Source organism: Ptychodera flava, chromosome 18 (assembly GCF_041260155.1).
Source record: "Ptychodera flava strain L36383 chromosome 18, AS_Pfla_20210202, whole genome shotgun sequence".
NCBI lineage: Eukaryota > Metazoa > Hemichordata > Enteropneusta > Ptychoderidae > Ptychodera > Ptychodera flava.
In genome coordinates this window covers 9,626,911-9,645,939 of record NC_091945.1, presented here as the reverse complement: position 1 = coordinate 9,645,939, position 19,029 = coordinate 9,626,911, and the positions used below count along the sequence as shown (strand labels likewise).

General features: G+C 37.4%; 1 long non-coding RNA gene across 1 annotated transcript; it reads right to left on the bottom strand.

Annotated features, from left to right (window-relative positions):
* Positions 1-1,938: 1,938 nt before the first annotated feature.
* Positions 1,939-11,620, bottom strand: LOC139117788 (uncharacterized). The gene is made up of 3 exons (XR_011548581.1): positions 11,474-11,620; positions 10,607-10,796; positions 1,939-2,711 (listed from the first exon to the last, which is right to left on the bottom strand). It is a non-coding gene; the product is annotated as an uncharacterized lncRNA (long non-coding RNA).
* Positions 11,621-19,029: the final 7,409 nt, after the last annotated feature.

The window sequence follows — 19,029 nt, the reverse complement described above, 5'->3', positions numbered from 1 at the left end:
AGCAGGTTTCAGATATCATTTTCCATTATGGTCCAACATTTTGTCCATTTATGATACAGACAGGTACGGCAAGGGAACTACATACGGAGTTTTCGGTTCGCTTTTGTGTCTTTTTAAGAGATATGCGTGAAAAGCACTACAACAAGCTCTCTCATTGAAACTTCTGGAGTATTGGTATAGGCTAAGTTCCGAAAAAACGTATTTTCAAAAGATGAGAATGGCATAGAAGTATTTCGGATGACGTACACTTCAACTTCAATAAAGTACAAAGACGAAAACACTTCAGTTATTTGCTGTCAGAAATTCCGATCTACCTTCGTCTCGAAAGCTTGCTTCAAATATTTGTAGTCTCTGACGTCAGCAGCCTATGATAATGGAGTGAAATTGAAAGTACACACCGTTATGCAGAACATGTAACAACCACTCACAATACAATAGTATACAGCCGCCTAACCAGGAACCAGGGGGACAAATATCCAGAATCTCAAAATTTGTCAATACTCTTTTGGCGTACCACTTGTGGCGGCTCCATGTAAAGTTCTTAGAGTGAGAGAACTTTTCACCGTATTAGTTTTTCGAAAATTTGAAATTTATTTATTTATTTATATATTTTATTTTACTATTCATTTATTTCCCATAGAGTTACCACAGTGATGGCGACCATTCTGAATTTCAAATATCGGTACTAGTGACCCCAATAGCACGGTGACCCCAATTTTTATTCTTGATTTCGAAAGAGAATGGTTGAAAATTTGCCTGAGGAAAGTTTGAGTAAAAGTTTAAATCTTTTATCTTTGAGGCCCGTACTACCTTAACATATTGACAAGCACGTAGTGCACGTACTCTGTACGTGCGCGTGTGCTAACACGCACGGCGTTCTCAACGGTAAAATATACGACAAGCATATTCCTTGTCGTCGTCTGAGCGAGTTTAATGGGTTAACATTCTTTCACATTTTGAGATTTTTAGATATAACCGTGACATATTAGATGATACAGGCTTTAAATTACTTCATCGAACCATCAATCTACGGATCATTCAACGTAAACACAACTATTAACCTCTGTAACCCTATAAAACGTGGACATCCATGGTAGACCTCAGTGAGAAACCGGCATTCAATGACACTCTCCATGTTAACATATAATAAATATGAATGATTGTCAATAAAATACAGATATTATGCTTGATTATACTTTTAGAATTTACACTTGGACAAACTTAAACACGTCTATTAACCTTGGTGACCCTATAAAATCCTAACGCCTATGGTAGACCCCAGGAAACGAAGGCGGGCGTTCATTGACAACTTCCTTGCACACTTAATGTGGCATATGAATTATCGTCACTAAAAATTATCCTCCTTGCACTATTATTTTGAAGAAATTAAGAGTCGTTTAGAAATCTGACTCCCTTTCAAGTACTTGGCGACGTGAATAGTAATTACCCATTCTGAGGTCAAATACCTATTAAATACGTGATTAAAGAAACCGACAGTCGGCGTGGTGAACAGATCGTGGACCCTGAAGCGACGTACACTCGCTCTAAGCTCTGTGAGCAAACTGCCAATGAAATATCCTTTGATTTAAATTCGTTTTCTTTTCGTGACGACGTCTTTCCAGAGATTTCCAATCCGCTTGCCTTTTTTTCGAAGCGTCCAATGTACACGTGCTCATAGATATAGATACTCAAATACCAACCAAGAACATTCGATGTCTTTGACTAGCATTTTACCAAATAGAATCAAGAGCATTCTGTACGAAAATGATGTAAACTCTCTCTCTCTCTCTCTCTCTCTCTCTCTCTCTCTCTCTCTCTCTCTCTCTCTCTCTCTCATAACATCGTCAGAAAAGAAATTCAAAATACGAAGCTCAGACTAAAGCATTTTCAACAACTTACAAAGAGTTTAGGCCAAATTGAGTCACATGACACGCCACACACTGTTCAAAACCATTTTATTCGATAAGAGTATGTTAGAGTTATGGCCTGCAATGACTTCGAAAAATTACAAAATCTATATATTTTGAAAAGCTTGAGTAATTTCCAAAAAATATATCCTTTAATCCAATGTCTCTTTGGTGTGTAAGTTCGGCTATTCTTGTCTATTGACCGTAAAATAATATTCGCGACTGGAAGATTTCTCTAGTTGACTCTACTGGTTGAGTAACTCAAAAAAACCCTTAAGTATTTGTATAAAGAACTGTATTCATTTCATTCATTCCGTCTTATTTTATCCCTGCTCGCGAGATTAGAAAATGTCAATTTTCAAAACAAAATATTTTCCTTAAAAAGTTTAGATCCTAATCTACTTCGTATTATATGACGAGAACATCTAGACAGCTATTTTCTATTTTTAGAAAAATACATAGAGTCCATTACAGTATCACCGAGTCTACACAAGAACAGATGAGTTAAATATCCAAACATATTCATTCCGGAACAATCATATTTATTTGCTGTCATTTTAAGGTAGAGTATTTAACAAATTATATAAATATGGATTTTTTATTAGTTGTTTTATGAAAATCACAGATCGAACCCAAGGTTTTCGAAAGCTAGCCGTTGATGATCTTGATTTCTGGGAATGGAGTCAAAGTCAAAGCGTTGATCTTGTGTCCGTTCGATCAAGATCTTGGCCAGCGCACGTCTAATCACGGGCAGTAGGACTTTAGCCAATGCTTCAGATTCTGAGCTCGAACTCTCGCTTGGATCTGAAAGGCAAATTAAGCAGGTGTCAACAGGTCAATATTTAAATTATTGGTACAAAACGCAAAATTCCCCACCCCTTTGGCGATTGACTACTGAGAGGTGGGTGGGCATCACTGAATATAACGCCTTTCAGTGAAACATAAATCTTACAGTAAATATTCCATCAATTATAGCGCCATAGGCGATGACACAAGTCTGCCGTTTGACTTCCATCGCTTTAAATAAAATCTAGTGTCCAATGAAAATTTATTAACCTTTGGTAGAACTCATTCCCACTTGAGGCAGCACAGAATCTACTGATTTGAATAAACACTGATCAATAAGTTTCATACATTCATAAATAGTAAATGTAACTGCGAGTCATCTATTCTAGTCGCAAAAGGGTATGCAAAGTATAGACACATCGCCTCAGTTTATCAACAGTGATCTGTGGTTTGTCAGCGACTGAATTTAACACTTTAGTTTGCAGAATCTGTGTTCGGTTTTATTATATCTCTTTCCCAGTCCGGGTAGGGTAACTGCACCCCTTTGTGTCTTGGTTTTGTGTTTATTTGTCATTTGTGTTTATTTGTCCGATAAGCTCTGTCTTCGGCCTATCTGACTCTCTCTCTCTCTCTCTCTCTCTCTCTCTCTCTCTCTCTCTCTCTCTCTCTCTCTCTCTCTGTTTCTGTCTGTCAATTTGTGTGTGTGCATGCAATGCATGTTTAGTACAAGAAATGGAAAGTTCAAGGAAAAAGTCTGTGTTCCCATGGCGCCAGAGAGCGTACTAAAGCACACTTTTGTGCGTGTGTTCTTCCGCCTTTTCCCGCTAAAATAAGATATTCCAGGGTTATTTTCTTGATCAATCATTCTCTTTAATAGCCTATAATGTTAATTTTCAATGACACCTGACAATATGGTCTCCACACGTCAAAGATTATTCACACAAGCGATTTTCTTCTATCCCTCTCTATCTTACACGCCATCCAAATCGGAAAATACAGCAGGATGTGTTACCAAGGCAACAGGTGAGGTATGACTTTATTCCACAGATCAGGGAATTCTACTGAATTCTACGAGGATGTCGATGATAAGCCTTTTTTTCTCCGTGTCTCGTGGTTTAATAGTTTATGTTCAATCTTCATTCAGTCTGTCTTTTGTTCCGATGACCTTGCAATGTTTTTATGTTTTCTTTCTTTCTTCCTTTTTGGATTTCGTGAAATACTCCAAACAGCGCAGTGAGGAAATCATTACACACGCATCAAGTTGGACCAGCAAATCAGAACTGATTCCATGAGTAACTTGATTGTATTTCTAGGAGACGACGAAACGTAGCAAATGCTATTACAACGGTTAAGAACGAACGAACAAAGATCGAAATCTTACAAATCTCGTGTTATTGGTGTCTATCTTTTACAAATCTCTCAGCCACCCCATATTTCTCTTTGCTGTTTTGGGGCGTAACTGAAATTTAAAATGTTCACTGTCTCGGTTTTTTTAAAACCGACACCTAAGTTGCTTCATAGTTATACATCAGAGCGTGGCGGTCTCTTTTAATTTCAAACACCTCAGCTCTGCGATGAGGTTGTAACTTACAAACATCTGCGGTGAAGCAAACTTTGGCTAGACGATGATATCAAACGTTTCAAGGTTTCACAAAGCGAAATAAGGTTCTTCAACCTTTGTGTTGTGAAAGGTTATTTAGTAAATGCATGCTGCATCAAGCCCTCAAACACTGCATCATTTTGACAATAACTGCAACACATAGCCATTATTTTTTGAATGGAAAACTATGGAAATGCTTATTCTGTAGTGGCGAAATATGTTCGGCGTATTCTCAGTTCGCAGATTCAACATCCGGCACACACCTCTACGAATAATGAGACTACATATTGAGGGAATTCTACAGTTACTGTATTCGTTCCCTCCCAAGTTTAGGCCTCGGATACGACAACTGTACGTGAAATTCAATTTTGCCGAGATACCAACATACCAAATAGGAAGTTTCCAAGCTTAATGTTAATGCCAAGGTTAACAGTCACATCAAGGAGCGGACTTCCTCAAGTTCAATAAAACTAATTATCAGTTTTCTTATTGTATTTCAACCACTTGTCACATTGGGCTGTTAAATACCGTTGAAATTTTCTGTTCGAACTGTAAAGGTACACTTTTCCATTTTCAAAAATAAGACCATACGATCTCCGCTAGTTTAAAAATAAGTTCACAATAGCTTTAGACTATAACGAAGCTTTGTCAGATTTTTATTCCAAATGTGCACTATGTCTCCCATGCATGTATTCTGCTGTTATTGTGGTTATAAAAGCAAGTTAAGTGTTACAAAAAACGAAATGGACAGGAAGTCTGAGATTTTACAGCTGCCTTCCCGTATCTAAGCTTTAATGTTATGTATCATCGCAGAAACTAAATGCGAAACCTGTCATGGTAATTTACAAGTGAATTGGCTTCTTGCATATTTGTTAAACTTAAGACCCTAAAAGTAACGCCAAATATCCATCCTAATTATGCAATCGTAATTTCTCGACATGCAATTTCTGTTCGTGTAGAGTCATGTTCAAAATAACAATCATGGCAAAGACCATGTTATTCAAAGTCCCGCGTAAGACAATGGTATTTGTCGTTCTTTCACAGAAATGATCTGCTTTCTGTCTCGATTTGATTCAATGATTTGTTCAGCATAACAATGTAAAAGTATATACCTCTGTACATAAGATTACAGCAAACACAATGGACCTACGTTTCTTTCTTGCCATTTCACGTGCCTCTCTCTCTCTCTCTCTCTCTCTCTCTCTCTCTCTCTCTCTCTCTCTCTCTCTCTCTCTCTCTCTCTCTCCACGTCAAATTGATGTCACAAATGATCTACCGACAGATAAAGATGCTGCATCTACCAATGTATCTACCTCTCGATCAAAACGTGTTGCCGTCCTATCTGTGTTCGACTCCATGGCTTGTTTGAAACTCAACTTAGTTTAGAAATGAAGCACTCGTGTCAAGGTTGATCTGGCTGTGTTACCGTGGATAATATCCATCAGAAACATTTTGTGTCAACGGATATATGATCTTTCATTTTACATACACACGGTGAGTTTACGTCAACTCGTAACGTCTTTCTCTATCACATACCCAGAGGGTTCGTAATTCTATGTAATTTGACTGACTTTGATTTTTATCTTGTCTCCGAGGCAAAATTTCCGGCCGTTTGATAGTTTAAATGGCTGAATAAGCTCGTTGTTGAACATTACATTGTGTGGAAATGAAATGTTACAGTCGGTTTAAGCGCTTTAAAGTCGTTGTAACTGCATTAGTTAGCATTCCTATAGCAACATGACGACGTCAGGACGCTAAGGGCTTTATGTCATTTCCTTATTGGGTGGACACTAGTGACCTATCAAAGAAACCGTGTTACTTCTATCGCGCTTCGAATTGTGAGAACTGGATACCTTAGTGCGCATGCGCAACATCGTTCGTGAGCATCTGTTCAAGTTTTGATATTTGTGACCGATGAATGTCTACCACTTCGAGTCAAAATAACCATTTAACTGATATTCAAATCGTCTTTCCGGGCTTAATATTTGTAAGTTTTCGAATTTTTCGATTTACTTACACAAAGGAATCGGTCCCGCAGTTCAAAGGAAGCTGTCATGTTATCTTACTTAATAGTTGAAATCGATGATGATATAAAAATACAAAAAGCATTTCAAAATGAATTATATTGGTAAGTAGACCCAACTTTTCTATTCGGGAAATATGTATGAAACACGCATATTGAAATTTCCATCACAGGAAACGTGAGAGTCTTTCGAGGTGACAAATTAGGAAAGCTTTAATGTTCAAGTTAGTGAGTTGCATGAGGATGTAATTTTACCCTAGGTAGAACGACTTTCGACGTTTCATAACCAGGGGGCTGTAAAGCGCGTTGCATGTGACACTGATGAACTATGTAATCATGAAGAGAGTGCCTTATTAGAAATTGTTCCTCCAATATTTTCAGGCATGATTTCACAAGGTTGGTCATTTAAATATTGAACCAATTGTACCAACAGTTGCCCGATGACATTTGCATTGTGTCTGAAGTGCTTAAGGGATTTTCAACATTCGCTTCTCTTTCTAATAGTGTTGATTTTTCTGCAGGTGATTGTGTTTTCTGTTATGGAGTAAAGAAAGGGGTTCTTATGTGAGTAGGTCAAAATAAGACTTTTTGGGAGTAGTCTTAATTTGTTGCCTGAAGCATTTTGGGGGGAAAATAAAACATCTAACTAAAACTTTAATGATCAAAAGGCATAAAATCAGCTAAAATTGACATTGTAATCATAAATATAATAAGATCGTTAATGGCTTCACTTTTGCTGATTCTAATTGACCTTATGATGATCGAATGTCACGGCACTTTGTAACGCTATTTTACAGACTCACAAAAACCATTAATCAATGTTTGAAATCCTTTGTGCACCTCGCAATGTTGACTTCGTGCGTTGCAAGTCGTATGCACGGTTCACATGGTTCAGTTTGTTGGCGCATGGGTACAGAAGCGACATCATCATAATATATTTATCAAACAAAGCTGTGCAAAAATCGCGCTATTTCTCTGGACGTTTGGTACTATCAACGCAAAGTCGTTGTGCAGTCGTTTCCGGTGACAGCTGATAAACATTCAGGGAACAAACTGACAGTTTGAATTTCATCGATTTGTATCGTTTGCTAATGACAATAAGCCATGCTATATTGTGTCGCATCATGAACTATGCTTAAAGAATGATTGGCAGATATATCTTTAAAGTCACAATGAAGCAAAGAAAGCAATGTCATGATTTTGGCGTCTAACTGAAATACAATTTAGCTAATGTGCTGATGGCTGTTCTGACAGAAAAATAACGAACCTGAATGCAATATACAGCTAGGGTTCTGTGACTTCGGGTTCTGCCAAAACGATTGACAGCGGACACTCGCTTCACCTCTCTCCCATTACACCTACAACTTGAAGTAACTGTCATTTTTGACATTTTAAGAGTCCTCTTCCGCGAACCTACTATATTTTCTCAGCGTACATCCTAAATAAAGTTTAAAAACCCGGCCTTGGCTTGTCAATACAGTTATGTGTGTGATGCATCTTTATTGTTGGGAATAAAATCCCAATCCGAACCGAAATTCAATCAAAAAAAATTATAACGTATATTCATGCAGATTATGAACATTTCTAAGTTCTATGGGGAGAATATCAAGAAACTGTAGATGACACAAATATATTGGAAAATAATCCATCATTATTAAGTTACTATGATTTCCATGTCATGTCCCGAGCGAGAGAACAAATTACAGTGGTAGAGACAGGATATGTCAAAGACGTCAATTTTTGTCAGAAATATATTACGGACGGAGTAACGGGACGACAGGGTTATTGAGTCTAACTCAATCAAGGATGTTGTCTTCATCCTGCCAAGCCTGGATGCCTGTCAGAACGTAGTTCATGCCCCGGGTCACACGCGATTACGCGTATAACTTATTGAAATTATCTGATACATGGCGGGTCTATGACCTGTTTGGTATAACCGTGGACGCTAATAAAATGTTATTAGTGTCATATCATTTCTTTTGTGAATTTACTATACGGTTTCAGAACGCTGTTAAACTCAAGTGACAGGAAGCGTGATCATATAAAAAGTAAGCTTTTATATACAGGTGTATCTTGTCCTCCGGCTTTGTACATCTTAAAACTTCGAAAGGAGAACTTCAGTACATATTGAAGACAATCGACAGACATATCCAACGTAACTGTACTTCGGATTGGTGATTCTATTTTTTCATACTTTGGACGCATGCGTGCGACATTCATAAAATCTGAAATATGCTTCTCTGATTCTGAGCTTACTGCCGATTTCGTTCAACAACATCTGTCTATTTGTGAGCGTAATTTATGGTCAACGAAGTGCGAAGACAAGTACAAGCATAGGGTGAAAATGTAGTGAAAGTTTAAATTCGGAAAAAATTAAACTATTACGCAATTGCGCCAAACATCGCACATCTGAGGAAACCATGAGGGCATGGTCAAAACAAGGAAATAATGTCAAGGCACGAATAGAAAATGTTAGAGTGATGATGAAATATGATTAATGTTTAAATGATAAAAAATCAGAATAAGATGGTCATATGTCACTGAAATATGGGAAGGAATTATCAAAATATTTAATTTACACTTAATCCTGATTAATAGAAAGCAAATACATAAATATTTTCAATTGTAAAAATGCAAAAAAATGAAAGGAAATGTAAGCCTTGATTAGTCATTATATAGTAATAAAACGTTCTGTTTTGGCAGTGATCTCACCCCAAAGTTTTAGGTATAGAATTTCGACGCCATTAACACTACAGGCATTGACCAGGTCCGAGTCAAATGTATTGAGATTATTCGAATACTTAGATAAAACTGGTTCATCGGCATTTTAAGGGTTTGAAATCTTGACGGCTAAGCAGAATATTCTGTTCAGCTGGCACTCTTGAAAGTGACAAATTTATCCCAGCAACTGATTTACTCGATACGGACTCATCCTCGCTGGCAGTTCGTGGTACAAGTGCCCAATCTCCACACAGAGATTGAAGCAGTGGGCAGCAGTGCGGAGTAGATAATTCTACTGCTGAGACTCCCTAGCTAGGTTATAATTATCCACGCCGCACAACAATCGCTGTACGGAGATTGACTAGTGCCGTCTGATTTAGTGAAAGACGCACAGTGCCGCAGTCACATTTTGTCGGTCACTACCCAATCACAGTCGATCAAGCTATACCGAGAACTATATATATTTATCTTCGGGCATCATTACACCGATAACGATCGAAGGCGTGAAAACGCTTTGCTGAAGAAAAAAATTGCGTTTCTTCTTTACTTTAGAATGCGACTGACAGATATTTTGATTCTCAAATTTTCACATTCTTTTCTGATCTAACAATTGTGGGGGCTCATTTTGAAGCTCTTCGAGTGGAAGCGTTTTTAATTTTCCCCATAGACTTCGCACATGGATGGTGGCCATTTTGAATTTCAAATATCGGTATATATTGGGTAATTTGCTTCTCGAATTCAAAACTTTGCACGCTGAGCCCTGATGGTTATTCTTGATCTGATAAGAGAATGGTTGTAAGTTTCATTAAGAAAACTCCTCCCAAAGTTTAAAACTTTGACTTTCGAGGTGCGTACTACCTTAACGTCAGAACACTAACCTAACTTTCTAGGGAAGTGCTACAATGTTATATCTGCAGTGCCGCGTCCCACATCCGCTGATATTAAAGGTATACAGTCACCTGTAATCTAAATATGCCCATATATGGTCAAAGGGGCGTTCCTTGGTATTCAAAATGCCCATGTGAGGGCGGTGTTTTTAAAAAGCGGCCACCCGCTTAATCTATGATTGGTTAGATTTTCTCTTTCCTTGGTAACTGTGGCAAAATTGGAACAGGTGACTTTATACCTTTAATTTCTTTCATATGTGGTAAAGTCATTACTGAACATTTCCCAGAGTACACCGCAATTAATCGAGATCTCTGAAATTACGATGTTTTCGTAAACTTTCCGGAAACTAATTATCAAGCAAAGAAATTTACTTTTGTATGATGCAAATGACTTTAATGCTAGTTCTCTAGGCTTTTGGTATGTTTAATTTCAAAGGGAAATAATACTAGGCCGACGTCATTCAAATGTTAATCCACCTGAAGTTGAGAATGATCGAATCGATATTGAATTTCCATTCGCAGGGATGTAAATAGAATGGTCGGGCTAATTTGTAATAAAATGAGTGGATTATGACAGGAGAAATGCTCGGATTAAACCATATTTATACAACAGCCGTCGACATGGAAACAGAATGCACTTTGATGTATTGTGTATCGTCTGGTAAGAAGATAAAAATCATACCATGGGAACGTTTTCCAGGTCGCTTTCCGCACCACTTGGCCCAGTAGTCGAGGCAAGGTAGACCCATTTCGGCTTGAACAGATGCCGCAGTGACGACCATACAGAGAAGCAATATGGCGACCGTTGATCTTCTGTGCATAGTGAAACACTTCTGGATATCTTAAGTTGAAAGACAAATTCAGAAAACTCCCTAGTAGGAAATAATACAAGGGCATATTAGAGCGCATATATTTTGTTATTTGTTAAGGAATTCAATCCTTGGGAACAACTGGAATATAAATGATTTCAAGATATAGAAAACGTCCTAATATGCACAGACATTGTTCGATTCGCAAATAAAATGACCGAGTGACGAACGCTTGTATAAATATTCATAACAGTTGATCACTAAATGACTTTAATAGTTCAAACCAAGTTAGATATTTTAGACTCGAAAGTAACAACGCTTTCCAGCTAAAATGTCACTACTAACGTACTAAATAAAGGAAGATTCTCCTTGCGGGAACAATCACTCCTCACTAGACACACAATGCTACATTTGAAAAGTTAAGTCAAAAGGCTGCTTAAGTCGACTTGAGTCAAAAACCGACAGTGAAATAGGAAAGAGCATTTTTTAAAAGTTACTGGAAGTATGGTCAAGTTTTTTTGGAATCCGTCAGCATCCGGAAATATCAGGCTAATAGAGCTGGGATATATTGAATTATACTAGAAAAGATGAGAATAAGGGATTCTTGCAATGTTTGTTAAATTTTAAGTCTGCCAAACGTTATATTCGAGAGAAATTAACTCCATTCAAGTAACATTACTCTTAAAAGCCTTTGTCTCAAATATGTACCGCTACACAGACGAAACTGCCGGAGCACTCACCTGACCTTCTCGCCAAACTGGACAACGCGAAAATGTTGCAATTGGACCTCCTGTCAACTTCCGTGGCTCAGTTGCTACAAGTCGCCGTATTTTCTCCTGTAACGACTTCTGCAGAGTTGTCGGTTCTTATAATGTTGTAGCATTTTGCGTGGTATCGGCGTGGGCTGCCAAAGTGGGCAAGGCGACGTCTCCGTCACGTGACCACCCGCTTTTTGCGGCTTCTGTGATTGGTTCAAAGAACCTATGCAATCATTCACTGTCCCTCGGTCTTTTAAAAGTTTATTTGTTTAATGTCACTCTAAAGTACAAGAAATTATTTTAAAAGCCTTTTCACTTTTGGTCGTTTGTCGTTGTCGACTTGATGTCTGACAGGTGTCATTGGTTTTAATATTTTTCGCAACTGTCATCAATTGGTTTGTTTATTTTGGCCTGTTTAGGTTTTTAATGTTTTTGCATTTCCTTTGAAATTCTCTTATATCTTGTTGTATTTATTCGTTGTTACACTATGTACTATTCATTGTCTTTTGCGGGTTTTTTAATCGATTCTCCCCGGAAATGTGTCTTTTTAACCGAGGGGGGGCAGATCAGTAGAGAAAACAGCAAATAAATGAAGAAATAAACCCCTTGTGCCAAAACGGAAAAAATATTAAATTTTAAGTTGAATTGCAACTGAGCGCAGACTCCGATATCTGTGCATCTGTAATCATTGATTAGATTTAGAAAATACTGTACTTAAATAGTCATTATAGTAATTGGGAGATGATCAGAAATTTCATCTGCAAATCTAAAAAGTAAAGAGTCGATCGATTTGCGACCGGAATTTTTACGTGATTTAAATCTAGGAAACACTTTCTCGATGGTAACCAAGAAAATTAAAAGGTCACTTCATCGCTGACTCTACCTAATATACTTGATATTTAGGTGATGTAAATGTGTTTGCGCTGACACATTTCGTTCAACGATATATTAATCGGATAAAGATTTGCACAAATCATGCTTTGTACACGTATCCTTGATAACAGATCGATCAAATTAAACTCATATCGCTGACCATTTTCAAGTCGTCTATGTAGTTGTTTAAACCATAAATTCATAAGATGAATGGTAAACGATACAACACTACAACAAGCACAAACAACGCTAAGTTTTAGGTATCAATGTTTTTCTAACTGTGTAGTTATGTTTTGTAACGAAACCAGGAATTTCAAACTCAGCTTGGTGAATATTTCGGTAAAATACTCTCATATTATAGTCAGTATAAACGTGAAATCTCATCTCAGTGGTGTTAGACTGCCTTACGTTATAACCTATTCATTATCTCCGCTAGGCTAACACTATGTGACAATAATGTTAGTGCGTAATTACAGCAGCAAATATGATTTCTCGCATGTGGCAAATATTAATAGGGAAATAAAACGCGGGGTTCATACAACGTAATTGATATTTCTAGCAAACCCATCTTAACGGATTAGTAATCCGATTTTAGTTCTCTTCCTCCCAGGCTTTGGCGTCTCTAAGGCGGAATTTCAAGCAGAAGCCGGCTTTCCGATTGTTCGACGCGTCGGGAGGCGTTCCGAGGCACGGAAACGCACATAGCAACTTGCAGGGAGACGTATTATCGTCAATGTATGCAAGGCCATGCGTGCATTGATACATTAAACGTGAACACAAGGGGCGAAACTCTTGACGCGATAAGTTGTCAAGTTTAGTACTATTGACAGAATTCAATGAACTTTGCCAGCGTAATATTTGCCCCGACAGAGTCAAGTTGTAGATGAAATATGTTTTTGATGGGCACCTTGTATTTTTGTGACAAAGACGAATTTTACACATTCTGTGTGGACATTTAATCATACCCTGACACAAAAAGACCACGATTTTCTAAAGACGAAATGTTGTTGACATACTGTTTCTGACAGGAATAGAAATAAATAACTTCACCCTATATTTCAGGGTCGCCTTTTTTGCAGAAAAAGTGACAACCACGACTTGCAAATGATCACCATCAATAATTTAAGAGTTGAGAATGATCGATATTTTTACAAGAGGTCGCTTTTGAATTTTCTCGGGCAATGAAGGATGCGAGACATTTTCGACACTTAATTTATATGCAAATATCTACTGTATCACGATACAATTGACAAAGTTACTTACTTTGTCAACACACAGAATTTTACGCTTTTATGAATCTTCACGGGCCATCCCTCTACAATAGATCCAATGACGCATTCTTTGAGGAAGTTCAATGAAATCAACGCACAAAATTATCTTACGATATGAATAGGATCAAATTCACAGTTGTAGTACGATATTGTGTCTCTCCATTGTGTATGACTCTGTCTCTCCGTTTCTCTCCCTCTGCCTGTTCCCCCCCTCTCTCTCTCTCTCTCTCTCTCTCTCTCTCTCTCTCCCACGTTTCTCGCACAACATAAAAACGAATGACGTGGAACTGAGCAACTTCGGCCAGTGTAACGTCACTTCATTTTAATATCTACGTCACAATCGTCACAATCAAAATGTCACCCGTGAGCGTGTCACTGAATAACTGCACGGCAAATCAATCATTTTTTGCCTAGTTTGATTCGAAGTGACGTAGTTTAAGGTATTTATGAATTTTTTTTGGTGTTTTAAAATCTATAAACTTCGTTTTGATGTATTTGATTACTCCCTCGCGCTCCAACATTTATCGTTTGACAGCTGACCAAATCGCCGATCACTTTACTTACACAATTTGTATTCCCTCTTACGCAGAAGCAATGGCGTCTTCGTATTGTGATTATAGTGCAAGTTTTGAAATATTCGAGCTTACAGTGTTTCGTTTCGTCAGTTCCTATTCTTAGACTTTAAGTCCTTCCTTTCTCCGGTCATCTTGGTTTCATTCATTTGTTTATTTGATTTCTCAGTCAAGTGATTTTACCCTGAATTGCTCTGTAGGGAAAATCGCTGAAACTTTTAACCCTATTTTCATAATGTTTTGTTCTCTGAAACATGCACATATTTGTATTGTTCTCCGGAGCGTGTGTACAATACAGAGTACTATACTAGGCTCGCCATCGTGTACAATGTGCATCATTATTGTCGTACCGACTGTGTTTACGAGTACAACACTAGTTATTCGGACACTATTTTGGGTGTAAAACAAAAAAATTACGACCCAGTTTTCTCAGAACAGAACTACTGAAAAATATATCAAAAGTTGAAGATAATATAGCCTAACATCTAATCTGTTGTAAAGTTGTACATGTATATTTACCAATATTTTGGGGACAAGAAGGCTTGTTTTTATTGTTAAAAAACCTGTTACTTTGTTCTGTCCTCATAACTATTGTACACTTGTTCGTTCTAACAGCCGTATCACTCAATAAGAATTCCTCTTCTACGAGGGTCTAAGTCAGAACAAACAGTTTTTTATTTATTTTTGTGACAGGCATTTAATTTGAACACCTCAGTATTTGCTCAAATGATAACCGGAAATTGATTTCCTGTCATAATTCTAGAATTTACGAGTTTCCCGCAAAATTTACATTTCACGATATTTCTATTGATAGGATAGTGATATTACTTTCACCAACGTCATTTTTATCTTTAAGGCAGTAAGTACCTCGAAATCGAAAGACTATAACTTGTGTTCAAACTTTCCGTAATGAAGCTTTAAACCATTCCCTTTCGAGATCAAGAATGAAATCCAGGGGTCGCCGTACACAATTTTGTACCGGAGAAACTAATTACCAGATATTTACCGACACTTTAAATTCAAAATGGCCGCCGTCCCTGTGTTAACTCTGTGTATAAAATTTTCGGTTTTCACAAAAATGAGCCGGTGAAGACCTTCTTAGCCCCCAGAAATATATTAGATTAAAAACATCTTGTAAAAGTGTTAGAGCCCGAATATCTGTCCCCGAGACGCGCATTCTACCTTAAACGCCGATAACTTGGCTGAAAGTTGAAAGAGTGATCACTTTTTAAAGTAAAATGCGCCTTGAGAACAGATATTCGGACTCTCAAACTTTCAAATACATTTTTGGTCTACCACTACTGGGGGCTCATTTCGAATTTTCTTTGGGGAAGTTTTGGCAAAAGTTCAAGACTTTCAATTTCGAGACGCCAACTAAAGTTGTAACCTTTTTGTATGTAAATATATTTTGATCAAAGTTCCACATGTGCGCTTAGTACACACAATTTACTTTGGAACTGCGTATGAAGTGGCATCAACAATGATATTTGGCTCGTGTATTGAACTCGCTTGATGGCGTTTGGTTTGCCTCCTTCCTCATTTCCTTGTCATGTCCGTACTTAATTCGCTTCAGTTTTAAGACTCCATCTGTAGTATTTCTGTTTTCTGCACAAATTCTGGCAATTCTGACCAGTTCATTGACGATCACAGAGGTCGACCATTGAACCTTTGAGTACTTCTAATGTGTTTTAACTATGAATCTGCTTGATCAGAACGTTAAAGCTTCACGATCTATAAATTTTGGTTTATTTATTTATTTATTTATTTATTTATTTATTTATTTATTTGTTAAAATCAAATGGAAATAGCCAGTGTTTAACTTATCATCAGAGTCTGTATGTGTATAATGTCCAACACTGGCAAATATATTCTAGTCCGGAGTAGAATTCATCAGTCAATGACAACTTTGCATAAAAAACAAAAAACAAAATAAAGTAGAAATTGTAAAATATTACAGCTATTGTGCCTTTAAGAAAGACGATCTGTGTAGGTCTTTATGCTGTTCTCACGTAATTTTAAATTTTTCCTTCCTATTTTCCAGAGAATGTGTTTTGCACCGTCTTTTATGAAGAATGTTCTCCTTGTATTGTCTATTTATCTTTCTTCATAAGCACATTTGACTGTTTGACGTTGGTTTGTACGTCTGGGATGAAATGTATCCTACACGCACGACTGAAATTTGAACAAAGCTACTGGGGGTTTATTCAATTTAAAAACCACAAACTTTCATAAATATTAATAAGCCTAGCAACCCTTGTCGCGGATTATGAGCTTACCAATATATTTTTGGCCAACGTCTTCAGCACGTGGTTTTCATGACAGGTTTATCCTGTCTTATTTTGGTCTAATCTGAAATGTTCACCAGAGACAGTAGATGTTGGGTTCATCCTGCAGCTAGTCTTGGCCGATAACGTCTGAATTTCGATGTTTTATAGAAGCACAGTAATCTCAGCCACATTCAAATGCGTACGATAGGATATAATTCACAAAAGAACGTTAGAAATGCTGCCGTCACAATATATTGCTGAGCCGGAGGCAACAAATGTGAAAGACGCCGACGTTCTTGCCATGACGCGTACGATGCCCTTTTTGCTATCATATATGCGACTTGATATATTGCTCACCGACCATCGTGGAATAATAGTTCTGTATTAGTGGTGAAAATGGCCCTAAGAATATTTTGGCTTTATTTATCGTTGGTGTCAATAATACCCGAGCATTCTCGTGTGTCAATCCCTTACATCACATACTCCGAGTTCACTAAATTATCAACTTGACTACCTGATCACTGCTGCGCTTCTGTCAGTATTGTATAAGTGTACTGACATTGTAATTTCGTCTGTGGTCGAGAAGGTGACCGGACGATAAGATCCTAATCCTGTAATTTCTCTCCGGTAATTTGATGAGTGGTTGTGACTTGCTGTGTCAGGAAATGCCCCTTTAAATTGATCTTCAAGGTTGTAAGCTTTGGAGACAACTTCATTAGCGTCAATTTTTCCTCATACGAAAATAGAAATAAAATGATGAAGGTATTTCCGGATCTATAAAATATCTAGTCTATAGAATTTTGGTCAGTAATATATCGGTTATTGTAATCCTAAGCGGTACAAGACGGCTAACTGGGCTGCAGAAGTGTATGTGTATGTTTTTGTCATGATTTCTTTCACCATAACTAAAGTACATTCCATTCACTAGTACTGTTTGACTAAGACTAGTACCTATGACCTGAACGGAGAATATTCACTTATCATAAACACATTAGTTGATGCAGCGCGCTAAGGTTTGAACAGGGAGAAGCATATTATATTAATTTTTTGACAGCCTTGCTTGCAGATATACCGGCATGATAACTGACTATAGCATTACTTTTTGAAACTTTTACGTGACCTGGCGTAATATTGTTTCACTTTAGTGCACCCGAGAAAGAGTCTGCACAAGTAAATAAATTAAATTATTCATTATGCTTCTCTGTTTGCACGAAGAGAAACTAATACAAAATTCTGAAATTGAACTTCACTGGTAAAGATGAAATAATAAAAGTATAACAGTTTTTACGAGCTTATAAGAGTAATATTATGGTTTTATGTTTCAAGAGAACGTCATCTGTGATATTTGAGGTAAATTTTGACGATAAATTCGTGATATTCTATCCGCAAAATTTCTCCAATACATGAAGCTTGCCAATTAAAATGCGATTCTGGTAAGGTTAATGCCTTTCACTGATTACCAAACTGGAAAGAAAAAGTTATAGTCATCGTCAAGGGAAGTGTTTATTGTATGCCTTCAAGATGCAACAGCTAGCTTACTAGAGGTAGTACGTAATATTTGTTATTTCATGCACAGGCCGGTGCTAATAATGAATCGCGAAGCTGGACTCTCTTCCAAGTCAACGCTCACTCTGAATTGTTCCAGTCCTTGTGAACGGTTGATAGAAAAATCTGACACTCTTTGCAACAAAATGATGATATGTCAGACTAGTTGTTTGTTCGTCCGCAGGTCTGTTTTCCCATGTTTGCTTGTATCTTTCCATCCGTCTGTCTGTTTGTCTGTCTCTCTCAGTTTCTTTCGGACCATGTAATTGTTGGCATCTATATCGTTCGTTCGTTCATAATATTGTTCTGCAGAACATAAAGTTGTGATCATATAGATTTAAATTAATCATTCTGTAAGAATACCTGATTTCCAACTCACTGAGACATTCGGTATCCAGGACGTTCTAGCTTTTCACTGAAGCATCACACCGTAACGGGTGGCTATGCGTTAACCCGCAGCGTATCGCTTGCACTTGTACTTTCGCGATTAGGAAATATCTTTATCTTTGAACAGCACGTGAATTATAATCATTTGAATTATTTGGTGAAAGGGCATTAACTTATTGCAATGGAAGCAAGGAGCATAGTGGTAATCTATGAGTGTTTCAACATCACGAAGCAGTTTTGTTATTAGAGACAAATATTTATTAATGTTTTATGTTGCTGTGGTTATTAGAAGTCTTTTTTGAAATTTAACAACATTCCAAGAGCTTAGCGATAACTATGCATGATTTATACTTGATGTACGCACAGAATTACATGAATCTAACTCAGAGTTCACGCAATCAAACGATTGTGCATAAATATTAATGTAACGGCCATCTCCTGTTATCCGATTTAAACGACTTTACGTGAAGAAAATATGTTACTGTTTCGTGAGTGCGATAGAGGATTTGGGGTTTTTCAAGAGAATGAACGCTACATGAGAATTTTCTTGAATAATCACTTGATTGATTGGCACAAAATACGTTGTCATGAGGGCACAGCTGAATCATTTTCCATGGTAACTG